This window comes from Carcharodon carcharias, chromosome 6, assembly GCF_017639515.1.
Source record: "Carcharodon carcharias isolate sCarCar2 chromosome 6, sCarCar2.pri, whole genome shotgun sequence".
NCBI lineage: Eukaryota > Metazoa > Chordata > Chondrichthyes > Lamniformes > Lamnidae > Carcharodon > Carcharodon carcharias.
This window is the reverse complement of record NC_054472.1, coordinates 93,083,713-93,097,438: the sequence shown is the minus strand read 5'-3', so window position 1 is coordinate 93,097,438 and position 13,726 is coordinate 93,083,713.

The window sequence follows — 13,726 nt, the reverse complement described above, 5'->3', positions numbered from 1 at the left end:
AGATACCCCAGTCACCCAGAATCCATCCACAAAGATGCTCGGGTGGACTGAAGAGCTGAGACACCTGGGACATCTTCCCAGGAACCTTGCACACAACAGGAGGATCCTTTTGTAGTGGTTACAGAAAATTAGATAATTGAGTGAGGTGCACCCCTTCCTGTTAATGATTGAGCCTGGCTACTCTGAGGAAACCTTGATAGCCACACGTGTGTAGTCTCTAACAGCTAATCCTGAGGGAATCCTGCCATGGCCCCAGATCTGATCACCTCCTTGGCCTGACTGATTGATGCAAAACCTCATGTATTCTCCTGCCCTCTGGAACTAGGTATCCCTTACCTGCTAGATGCAGTGATGGGCCACTGACGAGTGATCTCACAAATGTCTCCAGATGATTCCTGGAATGATCCTGATGCAGGAAAGTAGAGAACCATGGTCACCTTCACCACCACAGGCAATGGGGGCCCACTGCATCCCAATGCTCTCAAGTCCTCCTCTAACATTCTGCATAGGTCAGCAACAATCTGCCTTGACAGGCGCTGCCTTTGGAGACACTGGTGCTTTGACACCTGCATGAAGCTAAGCCTTTGTTTGTATATCTTTTGAGGTGGCAATACCTTTTTTAAACATTAGCTTGTCTTATGCCCTTTTATGTGCCATCCTCATCAATATCTCATCACAGTCTCATGATGCTAGTGCTCTTCTGCCTGTTGCTGCCCCTTGTTATGGATGGTGAGAGGTGGTAGGATAATTCCACACCGCCCCCCCCCCCCCCCATTCTCACCTCTCAGCTGACTGCAACAAGGTACATTTTTGAGAAGGAGTATTTTTACCCTTTTGACAGCTGTTATGACAGTGCAGTTGGTAAAGGCTGAGTTGTTTAAATCCCAGAGGGAAACTTGAACAACTGCCATAACCTATATTTTCATGGTATATTTGACATGCAGCTCTGAATTCAGGAATAAAACCACCAAGCCTCAAGAGGTTTTTTAATATAAAATAAAATGAAACGTTTATGAATTTAACAACAAATTTAAACAAATACACATATCTATACATTGCTAGCATAATTACTAATAAACAAATCCCCAAATTAATCACTCCCAGGTAAATCTTCACCAAGCAACAATAACCCATAGACTTTAAACAGATACCAGGCAAAGCATATTTGTCCTTACGAATTCAAAATGAGGTCCCTTGCAATTTGGTTCCTTTGCACTGTTGTAGGCTTACAGGCTGGTTAGATCTTACATGCCCCTGACCTATACACACAAACTCATTTCTGTTTATACCTAGCTTCCCCTTTGAATGTAAATTTTCCATTGTATTACTAGATTTTAAAAATTTTACCTCTCCTAGCAATAATTCTTTCATTCCACCAATTTTATTAACAATATAAACACATTGCTTGGTGCAAGATTTCATCCATTCTTTTGAATGGTTTATTTAAAAATGCAAATTGCACTTTATCTTTTCCTCCTTATGTTTATCTCACTAACATCTCAAAACTTCTATACGTCAAAGCACCCATACTAGCTGGCTTTAATCCAATCAAGACACACACAGGCACATATATAAACACATATATAGACACAGACTATTTCACAAGTCCAATTGAAAATTAATTTCCAATAACATTATAGGCATTAATATCTCTCCCTATTGAAAAATGGATAATTTTAAGCTGGCTGCACTTTTTATAACCCATCTCACACTATCTCCTATACTTATTACACTATTACATTACCAGATTCATGCATTAACATAACAATCATATACACAAGTCCTTGGTATCAAAATAAATCATTCCAGTTCAGTGTCCAGGTTTTTAAAAAATGTTCCCTTTCAATCTTCCCTTTCAGCTTCAAACTCTTGATAACGCATCTGCAAACAAAATTTATCTACCTGCAACATGTATAATCCATCGATTAAATGGTTATGATAATCGCATCCACCTCATAGGTCTTGCATTTTTGTCTCAAAATTTGTCCAAAAACTTCAAAGGATTGTGGTCTATATAAACAATTGTTTCTGATGAATTGTTTTCAACACAAATTTCAAAATGCTGCAACGCTAACACCAAATCCAAGGGCTCCTTTTCGATCGTTGAATATTTTCTCTGTTGTACATTCAGCTTCCATGAAAAATACACTATTGGTTTTTCAATTTCAGTGTTATCTTCTTATAACAATATGGACCCAATGCCTATTGCTTGTGTCAACGGCCAACTCAAATTGCTTGGCATAATTGGGTACTGTCAAAACTGGTGCCATAGTTAATATAGTTTTCAAACTATCAAGTGACTTCTGACACTCCAGTGTCCATTGAAACTTCTTGTTCTTCTTTAATTGTTGTCAGTGGAGCAACCACTCGACTAAAATTTGGTACAAATTTCCAGTAAAACCCACTCATGCCCAAAATCGCAAAACTTCTCATTTTGTTGTAGGCACTGGGAAATCCAAGGTAGCCTTGACTTTCGCATCTCATGGAGCTACCTTACCATGTCCAATGGTATGGCCTAGATACGTAATTTGTGCCTTTGCAAATTCACTTTTAGCCAAGTTCATCACCAAATCAGCTTCTTGTAGTCGAGTAAATAATTCATCCAGATGCAATAAATGCTCCTCTCCCATTTGACTGAAAACTATCAGATCATCAATATAAATAGCACAATTGCTTAGACCTGCAATTACTTTGTTTGTTAGTCTTGAAATGTTGCAGGTGCATTCTTCATACCAAATGGCATGACTTTAAACTGATATAATCCACTTGGCATCACAAAAGCTAATATCTCCTTTGCTTTTCCGACAACGGTACTTACCAATATTCTTTTAGCAAGTCATTCTTTGTGATAAATTTAGATTGTCCCACTTTCTCAATGCAATCTTCCAACCATGGTATTGGATATGAATCCGCTTTTGTCACCACATTCATCTTTCGATGGTCCACACACATTCTTGGTGTTCCATCTGGTTTTGGTACTAGCACAATAGGCAAACTCCAGTTACTGCAACTAAATTCAATGACATAATTTTGAAGAATGAAATCAGTTTCTTTTTGTCCTTGTGATACCTTTGCCAGATTTAATCTATAAAGTTGTTACCTTATTGAAGATGAAACCTGTACAGACACATCATGTATAGATAAACCTGTCTTTCCCAACTTATTCCACAAATAGGTTTGTGTGACTGCTATAGCTTTTCCAAATCACTTTGACACTTGTTTGGAAGGTAACTCAATATTGCATTTAAATTTTCAAGCACCCCCTCATTACCCAATTTGATTAGAGGAAAATCAATTTCAGAGTCCTGCACTTCTACCTATTTCTCATCATCCACCATCACTAATACCTCTTTTTGTTCCTCTTCCATGTCAAAGTCCTTTTTAAGCATACTTACATGACACACCCTCTGCTTCTTTCTTGTATCTGGAGTTTTTATTAAATAATTTACTTCACTCAATTTCTTTTCAATCCTATAAGGTCCACTAAGCCTTGCATTTAATAGCCAGAACTTTATGTTAGTTGGTCAGGCGGGCCCGACCAACTAGGCGGCAGGCGGGCAGCCGAATGCCGCTGGTGAAATGGGCCGTGCCTCCATTTTCCGCGGGCGGGCCATTTAAGGCCCGCACCATGGCTTTGAGACTCCCATGGAGAACGGGAAAATAATTGTGGGGGCAGGCGGCCTCAGACTGCCGGTTCCAATGGGGAGCCGGCAGCCTGTTTAAAGAGTGGCCAGGCAGCCTGCTTGAAGCAGTGCACATGGCCACTCAGAGATCAAGAAATGTTGCATGGAGGGCACAGGAGGAGGTGGAGGAGGATGGGGGCAGGCTGCAGGAGAGTCCAGTGGGGGGCTACTGTGTCCCCAGATTTTCGGATGCATGCCTTGCTGTCCTCCTGCAAGAGGTAGGAAACTGGGGTCAGATTCTGTATCCTGAGGATGGGAGGAGGAGGGCCCCCCATGTCACCAGCCAGGTTTGGGAGGAGGCGGGTGAGGCTGTAAGTGCCCAGGATGACGTCCGGCGCAGTGGCACACAGTGCAGGAAACAATTCAATGATTTGCTGCGCTCCGAATGGATGAATACCATGTCTATCTTGGCCATTTAACCCAGAAGGCAGCCTTAGCCTTTGAACCCCCCCACCCAAACACTCCCCACCATGTATTACTGTTGTTACTGCATAGGGCATCTGTCGCACGTTGGGTGGGCAAATGGGTACTGACAATGCCTTAGTGGTTGAGGAGGATAAGGGCTTTCCCCACAGCATATGTTGGTTTCTGTGGCACTTGAGAAGTTTGGGGGCAACCTGCAGGGGAGGCCAGTAGACACATACTCAGAACTCCAACACATGTCATATTGATGGCAATGAGGATGTCCAAGGGGTGTCTCAAGGTCTTTTGGGCAAGTGCCATCTGCTGGCATCGATGCCACATCTATTTGCTCCTCCTTGCCATTGGCGCTAGGACCCGTGTGCTACTGAAAGTGATGGACACTGAATATCTCCAAGGGGACCGTTGGGGGAGTTAGGACCAACCATACTATCTTCTGGGGACTGATCACCAGTAGTGTGGACAGGAGCCGCTGGAAGCCTCAGATGGGCCACTGTGGTTGGGGTGCGGCGTGCGCGTGCAGAGTACATGAGCAAGCTGCCCTAATAAATCCTCTTATGTGTTTTGCAGGCATAAAATAACCACAATGCCCGGGAGCGCCAGAGGACTGGAGGTAGGTGCGCCCTGCTCCAGCATCTTACACATGGAGCTGGGCAGGAGGCAGGAGGCCAGGATGGCTGGGGGCGGCGAGGCTGGTGTCCAGCAGGCAGGTATTTGAGGTCCACAGTCCCATCCACTCTGTCTGCCCACCATCCAAACCACTGATGGGTGCTGCAATCGTTAATGCTGTAACAAAGCTCATTCACAGACTGAGACATTCTGACATTTGGGTCATACAGGAGGGACCCTCATCCCCTTGAGGATTCGCATCTCCACCACCTTCCAAAGTCACCTCATCCCATTTGTGACCACTATCACCATGGTCTAACATGCCATTGGATTGCTGCTGCACAGCCAAACAGTTATTACATCTTAGGGGGCTTGAGACCTCCAGCACCCTCTCAGCCAGTGCGCCCACATTACTCTGTCCAAAAGGTCCTCAGCACCTCAGCTGTGAACCTCATGACACTCAACTTAGATGAATGCCGCCACGTTACTCATCCCTGCGCCAAGGGGAAATGTTGCCTTCTGGCCACGCGGTCTTTGGCCTTCCTTATGGAATGAAGGGCAATAATATGGCCTCTCAATCTCCTGTGTTTGGTGGAAAATGTCACAACTGTTTGAGATGTTTCCTCAGCCCTGCTGCTATCCAAGCAACAATGCATCCACATCAAGTACCCCTTCACTCTCCCCACTCCTATAGTTCATAACAAGCCATGTGGCATTCCAGAGACCATCTGACCAGCCTGTCTGCGTGTGCGTTTAATGTTTGGGGCCCTTCTTGACTCATTTCCACCTCACCAATGTTCTTCTCCTTAGGGTCTTTAAGGGTGAGCAACTTATGAGGCTGGGGGGGAAAGGGATAAAAGTTTGAAGTGAATGCATGCTAACTGATGCAGTGTCCTTGTTGTTAATTTCAGCATCACCACCAGAGCAACCCACACGTCACCACCGCCCCCCCCACCCCCCCCCCCCCCCCCCCCCCCCCCCCCCCCCCCGCCACCCCCCGCTCCCCCCGTGAAGCCTGATGGCCAACATGTGCAACTTATGGCACATCATTTCAGCCAGCCAGGCACCAGCGCAGACACACACACCTCAGTGGGGACTTTACCGTCGACTAGTGTCCTAGGTCACAGCGGAGAGGGCACGTCATGATTGCTGGAGGAGACGGTAGAGGCAGAGAGTGTTGATGGCTCCAGCAGTTGGAGAGCTGCAGGGGACAAGGCAAATGCTGAGTCCGGCACTGATGACGTGCCTCTGGAGTTGTCCCCGTTGCAGCAGCTGCAGGACAGATGGCAGGAAGTGTGTTTGCATCTGGCAGGGTTGCATGAGGGAGTGGTTCAGTTGCTCTCTGCGACGGAGGAGTCCAGGCGGAGTGCATGTGAAGAGTCTGCCCTCAGGGCAGAGCTTCAGGCTTCCTTCAATGAGAGATTGGCGACTCTCATAGAGAGGGCCTTTAACCGAATGGATTAAAATATGATTGGGATATGCTCTGACCTGCAAGCCCTCACAGCGGTACTGGCCACTGGTGTCATTCCCAATGTGGGAGATGTTGTGGACACCAAGCGTCGGCAGTGAGCAGGAGGTCAAAAGGGACCTCACGTCAGCGCTACAGCTGCCTGTTGTCGCTGCGATCTCTCATGGTGCTCCGGATGATGGCAGCAGCTCCTCCGCCCTTCTACCAGTCAACGTTTCTTCCATTGAGGCAGCGACAACTGGTGAGGTGCCAGTTCAGGAACTGGCCACTCCCTCAAGGAGGGGCCATCACAGGTTCCACAGGCCAGAGGACGCCCACCAAGGTCAACTAGCAGAGTCAGCAGGCTGTCTCACAAGCCACTTGCAGCAATGGGGCAGCACGTAGACGTAGCACCCGGAAATGTAAGCATAAGGCACCTTAGGCACTCCCCGGGTATGTCACTGGTGATATTGTGTTGGCCTTAGAATAGGGACCCATTTTTCTGTCATTGTGAAATAATCATGCGTGCTTTAATTTTGGACACAATAAAGTCCACCTTGGTTTCCATGGCTGCGGGTCTTTTCATTTTGGTGCTTTTTTCTTTTTCACATAATTATTGTGAGTGCTTGAGTGGACATTGATGTTTCTGTACTAAGGCCTTAGTTGCAGCTGATAAGGTGGAAGATGTAGTACCTAAGTGCCATGTGTGGAAGTTCCAGGCAATGCTGTTCCTGCTGATCCATGTGTGTGGAACTAGCTGAAGATTCTTTGGATTAAATTGTCCCGGGTGTCCCTGCCTCCTTGGTGTAATAGCAGGTCGGTGTGCTACCCCTCATCATTGCCCTGTGCTTCCTCATCCTCTGAGGCACTGCTGGATTCATCACATGCAGCCTCATCTAGGACGTCAAAGTTTTCATCGTCAATTCCATCCCCCCAAGATCGTGTAGGGTGCAGCAGACTACCACGATCAGAGAGATGCGATCTGGGGGGTTCTGGAGTGCGGCCCCTGAGCGATCAAGGCAATGGAAGCGCATCTTGAGAAGACCAATGGCTCTCTCCACCACAGCCCATTAGTTGCCCTGGCTCCTATTGTACCGCTGCTCAGCTTCTGTTCTTGGATGGTGTAGTGGTGTCATGAGCCACCTTTGCAGGGGATAGTCCTTGTCACCCAACATCCAACCATCCAGCCGAGCCGGAGCACTGAAGAGCCCTGGCACCTGGGGGTGTCTGAGACTGTAGGCATAGTGGGAGCTGCCTGGGTACCTTTCACAAACTTGTAGAATCAGCATCCTGTGATCACACACTATCTGCACGTTCATGGAGTGGAAGCCCTTCCTGTTGACGAAGGCACTGGTCTCGCCTGCTGGTGCCTTGATGGCCACATGTGTACAGTCTATTGCACCCTGGATGCTGGGGAAGCCAGCAATGGCTGCGAAGCCTCTGGTTCGCTGTGCTTGACTTTTCTGGTCACAGCGGAAGTGGATGAAGGTCAATACCCATCTGAACAGAGTGTCTGTAAGCTGCTTGACACAAGTGTGTACAGCTGATTGGGAGACACTGCAAAGATCACCCACTGAGCCCTGGTAGGAGCCAGAGGCATAGAAGTAGAGGGCAACTGTGAACTTCAGAGCCACTGGCATGGGGTGTCCTCCCACACAGTTAGAAGAGACCTCAGGGCCAATCATTTGACAGATATAGTCGACTGTCTCCCTTGAGAGTCGGAGCCTCCTTCGGCACTGCATCTCAGTCATATTGAGATAGCTGCTTCACCGCCTGTATACCCTGGCAGCAGGATAGTGGCGTCATCTGCAGCCCCTTGCACCTTGGACAATCTCTTGGCCCTGCGCCCCTTGTGCCTGTGCCTGGACACCCAAAGGTGGCTCCCCTGGAGGCTGATTGTTCAGTCCTGGCCTCCTCCTTATTCTATCCCTCCCTTCCTCCTCAGGGGAGCTTCCTCCACTGGAGAGGTCAGAACCCATAGCCCCAGGTTAAATGGAGGTCTCTGGAAAGCTGCAAGGCTGAAAAAGAACGCTGTCTGCAGACTGGTTTCAAATTACATAAAACCTCTTGGACATCGATGAGAACTACTAACAATCACACAGGCAAGTTTTAAACACTTTTATCAACTATAACTTCATGTAAAACGTGAACAACCCCTCTGAGTCCACATATCCCGACATTGCAAAAGTTTTCTTAAATAATCTCCTACCTGCCTGCCCGTTGGGCCTGTCCGCCGACCCGAAGTTCGCACGGGCCCCTCAAAATCCTTGATAATTGGCATGTTAAGGGCCTTAACCAGCCCTTCAATTAATGGCGGGTGAACTGAGCACACCCGCCCACCGAAATATTGTGATGCTGCGCGCTGACGTTGGCACACTCGTGTGACATTTTATGCGCTGATGTGCGTGCTACACCACCCGCACGTCAGCTTGAAAATTCTGCCCAATGACTCACCTTGTACTCATTACAGAACTAGTACTGTCTCTCCACAAACAAAACTGCGAGCCTTCGCCATCTTATCTGCCTTCACTTTCATCACTTGCTGTGATACCTTTAAATGTTCCCTAGCCAACTCACATGCTCTATTCAAACTTTCCCTGAAATTTGATACGTAGTACAGGAGAATAGTTTCTGAATTTTGACCCACCAATTTCTCATGAATCAATTTCAGTGGTCCCCTTACTTCATGACCATAAACTAGTTCAAGAGGGCTAAAACCAGTCAATGCATTAGCAGCGTCTCTAATAGCAAATAACAAAAATGGGATTCCCTTATCCCATTCCTGTGGATAATCCTGACAGTACGCTCTCATCATTTTTAAAGTTTGATGCCTCCTTTCCAAAGTCCCTTGTGATTCCGGGTGATAAGCTGTTGATTTAAATTGTTTTATCCTCAAGCTGTTCATTAATTCCTTAAACAGCAGTGACATAAAACTTGAACCCTGATCTGATTGTATTTCCTTAGGTAAACCATACCTTGTAACAGGTTTAGTTAACTCTTCCACAATCTTCTTAGTTGTAATATTTCTTAAAGGTGTTATTTCAGGAAACCTGGTAGACACATCCATTATTGTCAGTAAGTGCTGATTTCCATTTTTAGTCTTCGGGAGGGGTCCTACACAATCAATCATGATCCTAATAAAACGTTCTTCAAATGCTGGTATTGGGATTAAAGGTGCCGGCTTAATCACTGCTTGTGGTTTCCCTGTTACCTGCCATGTGTGAATGTTCTACAGAATTTGACCACATCCCTAAGCAATCCTGACCAGAAGTGAGGTATATCAGATTGTTATCCCATTAGGGTATAGAAATTAGATGCTGAGAATTGCTCAAGAATTTCCAATGTAGGGACATTTAGGAATCAGGAAAACACAGGAAAAGATAAAGAGGTTTTTTTTTTGGTCAGACATGATCCGGCCTCCCTTTTCTCATTAAAATATCTCCCTTCAGGTAATAAAATACTGGAATACATTTTGCTTCTGTCTCTGAGTAAGCTGCTTGATATAACTGTTTTAATTGCAAATCATTTTTCTGTACCTCCTTGAAATATACACATCTGCTGAATTGTCCTGTAGTTTTTTCTCCTGAAAAATTTTATCAAACGTAGTGCCAGCTAATTGAGCTTTGACACCTTCTTCTTGCACTTGAAATGCCTTCCCTTCCTGTTTCAACCTGTGTGCCTGTGATCTTATAACGACACAATCTAGAAATAATCCAGGAAGCTCCTTCTGTAATACGTCTATTGAAAATCCTTCTACAAGCTGCTCAACTACCCTAGGCATCACCCAAATCTGTGGCGCAGCTATATCATTACCCAAAATAAATTGAACCCCTGCAATGGGAAATTTTTCCATCACCCCAACAATAACTTTACCTGTTTTCCATTTACTCTTTAAATTTATCTTCTACAAGGGGATAGGTTTTGCATCTCCATGAACCCCAATTATCATCACCTGTTCCTGCAATGCTCCCTCTGAACAACAAATGTCACTATCACACACATTAAGGATTGACTAGTCCCTGTGTCTCTTAAAATTTTAACATATTTACCTACTCAATCCTGTACATGTGGAAAGACTTTCCCTTTACACACAAAATCTTTCAACATTTCTACAACTTGCTCCTCAGAATTCACTTGGGTAAACTGTGAACATATTCCCACTTCTTTGCCTATCACTGATTCTCCCTGTTTTACGTGCACACAAACCACTGTTTCTCCTGTGCCTGAATCTCAGACCCCACCGTACTTTCACTTCCAGAACTTCTCTGCATCCCAATAATTCCAACAGATTTTCCCTGCAATTTCCAATACACTGGCTTTGAGTGTCCCACTTATTACAATGAAAACACCTTAATTTTTGAGTGTCATGTCTACCCTCACGACCTTCCCTTTTATTCTGAGAAAAAATTTTCTGGGAATTTCCAGCTACTCCTTCTCTTCCCTGACTGCCAACCTTTCTTTCGCCTTCCCACCTTCTATCATTTTAGGATTTAAAAGGGTGACGGAAAAAAAGTTTAGCTCTATGCAGTAACTCATCATCATCAGTATCTCTTCTGCTTGTCTTACCATTTGAACCCTCTGTTCCTCCACATGAGTTCTCACTACTGAAGGAATTGAATCTTTAAATGTTTCAAAAAGAATTAGCTCTCTAAGAGCTGCTTTTGTTGTCTCTATTTTTAACGCCCATATCCACTAGTCAAAATTACTTTGTTTTACTCTCTCAAATTCAAATAAGTTTGCCCAGGATGTTTTCTCATATTCCTAAATTTCTGTCTGCATGCTTCAGGTACCAACTCCTATGCACTCAAAATAGCCTTTTTCGCCACATCATAATTCACTGATACTTCTTCAGACAGCGAAGCATATACCTCATTGCTTTACCCACCAACTTAGATTGTAACAATAACATCCAGTACTCCTGTGGCCATTTCATCTGTTTATCTATCCTCTCAAATGAAATAAAGAATGCTTCAATATCTTTTTCCACAAATTTGGAAGAACTTATACAAATTTAAACATCTCCCCACTGGGTTTTAGATTAAAGGTATTTTCACCATCAGAACTCTCCTCAGAATATGAAATCTATTTTTAACTTCCAGCCTTTTAAGCATGTATTCTCTTTCTCTCTTTCCCATGCCTCTCTTTCTTTATCCTTCTGCCTTGCCTGAAATTCCAGTTCCAGCTTCCTTTCATTCTTCTGCCTTTCTAGTTGCTCCCTTTTAAATGCCATTTCTCTGTCCTTTGCTTCAAAATCAAGTTTTTTCAATTCTTTTGCTTGTTCAAGTTCAAGCATCTTCATTTGTAACTGAAGTCTCACTAACTCCAGCTGTCACTCACTAGTGTCAGATAGCACTTCCAACTGTAAATGCTGTGCTATACCTTCAATTATATTTGATTTCCTATCCCCCACAGGTAACCCCAATTGTAATTTATCTGCCAACTCTGTTTATTCTTGGTTGCTTCTTGTAAACCAGAGTTTTATCTTCTACTCCCAGACAAATCTTAGTAATTGCCAAAGCCACCTTGCAGTCTCACCATTTATAAAAATACTTCATCAACTCCTGAAATTAAAGTGCTTCTTGTATTCATAACCTTAAGATTCACCAATTCCAAACCAATCACGGAATTACAAATATTATCCCGCCAAGAGCCCTTAATTGTTACGACACAGCAGTGGTTAAAAGCTGCGTCATTTAAAGCCCAGAGGGAAACGTTAACAACTGTCATAACCTATATTTTCAATTGGTATGTTTGAGATGCAGCTCTGAATTCAGGAATAAAACCACCAAGTCTCAAGAGGTTTTCTTAATATAAAACTAAATTAAACATTGATGAATTTAACAACAAATTTAAACAAATACACATGTCTACAAGTTACTACAAGACCCTACTACAAGTCCAATTTAAAAATAATTTCCAATAACATTATAGACATTAATATCTCTTTATGACAAGTGCTGTGACATTAAAGAACAGAGACTAACAAGCTTTCTTGTAAGTTTAAATTGAAAAAAAGATTAAACGTTTATTTTCACAACACCTGAAATGCAAATGCAACAAATAACCACTCCCCAAACACTCAGAAACACACAAAAAAGATCATTTCTAGAGATGTACCATGCACTTAGGTAACTAATGGTGTAACAAGAAACAAATCATTTGTTTAACCATTCTTTATGATGGAGGTTGAAAACATTGCAGGCCTATAGGATCCTCTCCTGGTTCCTTGAAGTCAAATAGAGGTTGGAAGTTTCTGGCTTTTTCAGGTGAAATTGTGGCCAAGTTCCTGTGGTGAGTGAAGAAACATAGTGTTGCTGGTAAAATGTATTAGCCCCTCTTTACTGCCCGAGGTGACTGTCTTTTAGAGGCAGCATTCTTTCCTTCTTTGCTGGGTCTGATCTCCCTGTCCTGTTGGTTCCAGACTGCCTAACTCGTTCCCTTGTGGACTCCCTCCAGCTAGTTTTGGCCACGTGATGGGAATTTTGATATAGTCCTTGCCACACAATGTTTGGTGCTGATGTGATTGATGCATAATTGAGGGGGGATGATTATCCCCACAACATTCTAGGGTAGAAGTTTCCCAGATTTGCACGAAGTGTGGTAGCGGGTGGGTAAAATGATATTTTGCCTACTGGCTGTGATGGCGGGTTTTCACACTGTATTGTCCCAAACCTGCCTCATTGTTTATGCACTCCTGGGAAACATGTCGTTTCCATGGCGGGCAAGCTCTCATTGGCCCACTGGCCATCATACCACCACTGCATCACACCAGGTGCCATGTTTAAAGTCCAGCTGCAAGCACACCATTCATTGCTTCCAGCTCAACATGGCCAGCAAGGGAAAAAGGACCACAGCCATCCACTTCATCGATGGGTCCCTCGAGTGACAGCTGGATGCTGTGGAGGCCCACCGGGATGTCCTGTACCCCTGCTCTGGCCGCAGGATGGACAACGTCATGAATCCAGCTTGGGAGGCATTGGCAGCAGTGGTCAACGCCATCGCCCCTCAGAAGAGGACAGCCACCCAGTGCCACAAGAGGATGAATGATCTCCTCTGTTCCACCAGGGTAAGTCACTCTTCTCATCACTCTCAACTCACACACTCACAAACCCATCACACATCCACAGGGCCCTCACTCACTGCCAGTTCAAGGGATACCATCATTCACTCTCTCACACAAACAATCATTGTCTTCATCTTATCCATGGGACCACTCACCACCCACACCTGTCAGGCATACTTATCATCTGGCCTGCCAGATGTCTTGCTTATTCTTTCTCCATCTCTATCCACGCAGGACAAGCTGGTACACAACAAGAGAGAAAGATCCCAGACCAGTGGCGGAATGCCCAAAATCAAGATCCTCACAGACTTTAAAAACAGCCATCCAGCTGGCTGGCCATGATCTGGACCAGTCCTGTGCTGATGGTGAGCTTGGCACTGCTCTTCAAGTGAGGATCCAGCAGTGCAACATCAATCAGACAACCATGCCTTGAGTGATGTGTCCTCTTTCACAGGCCACTGCCATGCACTAATTACCTCACTTTGCTTTCACAGTCACATGTGC